Here is a 2,500-nt window from a genome sequence, read left to right on the forward strand (position 1 = left end):
TTCAGACACGGTGGGCGCAGTGTTGGAATCGGCAGCGCCGAGAAAATCGGCAAAGTCGGCAGAATCGGCAGCAGGTGCTGGCGATGAGTCAGGACGGACTGGATAGTCCAAGGCTCGATGAGAAAGACCGCTGGTTTAGACACTGGGGCAGTGGCAGCCCGCGGGGCAGTGTCGGCAGATTCGGCAGCAGTGTCTGCCGATTCGGCAGCAGTGTCTGCCGATTCGGCAGCGTTGGCTTGTTGGCGCGGGGGGCCGATGCGAGTGGGGACTTGGGCAGCGGGCAGTGAAAGCAAGAGTTTCCCCGATGCTGCCGGGAAAAACGCTCCCCGGGATGGCCGGGTGAGATGACCCGGCGGCCCGCGACGGGTCATTCAATTCCATGCCCCGTCAACATAACTCCCGATGTACTGTTTGCTTTTTCGGAAGAAGAGATCCATCCCCCCATCCTCGGCCAGCCAAAAACGCTCCAATTAATGGCCGGGTGAGATGACCCGGCGGCCCGCGACGCGTCATTCAAATCACTGCCCTATCGGCTACAACTGCTGATGGGTGGGATTAGAGGCCTGCCATGGTGGTGAGGGGCGGCGAGGACCGTGAAAGCTAGAGTTTTTCAGAGGCTGCCGGGAAAAAGGCCCCTCGGGTGGCGGGGTGCGAGGACCAGGCGCGTCATTCAATTCTCTTCCCTATCAACTTGGCTCCCGTTGGCGGGATTGGAGGCCTACTGTTTGTTACAGGGCTAAAATCGTCAGGGGAAGAGCTGACGAAACAATGCTGGTTTGGATGCAGGGGGTAGTGTTGGAATCGGCAGCGCGGACAAAATCGGCAAAGTCGACAAAAAAGACTGTTGGTCTGGACATCGGGGCAGCGGCAGCCATGCCGACAGGGGGGGAAATCGGCAGCGCAGATTTGTGCAGCTGCAGGTTCGTCGGGGAAATCGGCAGCGCAGATTTTTCGATGAACATGGGCTGGAAGATGGACTGTCCAGGCCAGGCAGGGAAATTCGTCAAGGGGACACGCTGACGAAACAGCGCTGGTTCAGGCACGGGGGGCAGTGTTGGAATCGGCAGCGCCGACGAAATCGGCAAAGTCGGCAGAATCGGCAGCGGGTGCTGGCGATGAGTCTGGACGATTTATAGTCCAGGGCTTGATGGAAAAGACTGTTGGTCCAGACAATGGGGCAGTGGCAGCGCGGATTTGTGCAGCTGCAGGTTCGTCGGGGAAAATCGGCAGCGCAGATTTTTCGACGAACAGGGGCTGGGCGCTGGACTGGCCGGGCCAGGCAGGAAAATTCGTCAGGGGGCCACGCTGACGAAAACAGGGGCTGCGGAGTGGAAAATCGGCAGCGCAGATTTTTCGACGAACAGGGGCTGGACCGGCCGGGCCAGGCAGGAAAATTCGTCAGGGGGGCACGCTGACGAAAAGAGGGGCTGCCGCGTGGAAAATCGGCAGCGCAGATTTTTCGACGAACATTCGTCAGGGGGGCACGCTGACGAAAAGAGGGGCTGCCGCGTGGAAAATCGGCAGCGCAGATTTTTCGACGAACATTCGTCAGGGGGGCACGCTGAGGAAAACAGGGGCTGCCGCGTGGAAAATCGGCAGCGCAGATTTTTCGACGAACATTCGTCAGGGGGGCACGCTGAGGAAAACAGGGGCTGCCGCGTGGAAAATCGGCAGCGCAGATTTTTCGACGAACAGGGGCTGGATGCTGGACCGGCCGGGCCAGGCAGGAAAATTCGTCAGGGGGGCACGCTGAGGAAAACAGGGGCTGCCGCGTGGAAAATCGGCAGCGCAGATTTTTCGACGAACAGGGGCTGGATGCTGGACCGGCCGGGCCAGGCAGGAAAATTCGTCAGGGGGGCACGCTGACGAAAAGAGGGGCTGCCGCGTGGAAAATCGGCAGCGCAGATTTTTCGACGAACAGGGGCTGGACTGGCCGGGCCAGGCAGGAAAATTCGTCAGGGGGGCACGCTGACGAAAAGAGGGGCTGCCGCGTGGAAAATCGGCAGCGCAGATTTTTCGACGAACAGGGGCTGGATGCTGGACCGGCCGGGCCAGGCAGGAAAATTCGTCAGGGGGGCACGCTGAGGAAAACAGGGGCTGCCGCGTGGAAAATCGGCAGCGCAGATTTTTCGACGAACAGGGGCTGGATGCTGGACCGGCCGGGCCAGGCAGGAAAATTCGTCAGGGGGGCACGCTGACGAAAAGAGGGGCTGCCGCGTGGAAAATCGGCAGCGCAGATTTTTCGACGAACAGGGGCTGGACTGGCCGGGCCAGGCAGGAAAATTCGTCAGGGGGGCACGCTGACGAAAAGAGGGGCTGCCGCGTGGAAAATCGGCAGCGCAGATTTTTCGACGAACAGGGGCTGGACGCTGGACTGGGCCAGGCAGGAAAATTCGTCAGGGGGGCACGCTGACGAAAACAGGGGCTGCCGCGTGGAATGGCAGCCTACACGCAGATGCGAATTCGGCAGCGCACGATGGCTTGAGCAGGTCATGGGTTC

The sequence above is a fragment of the Populus nigra genome, chromosome 2, assembly GCF_951802175.1.
Source record: "Populus nigra chromosome 2, ddPopNigr1.1, whole genome shotgun sequence".
Lineage (NCBI taxonomy): Eukaryota > Viridiplantae > Streptophyta > Magnoliopsida > Malpighiales > Salicaceae > Populus > Populus nigra.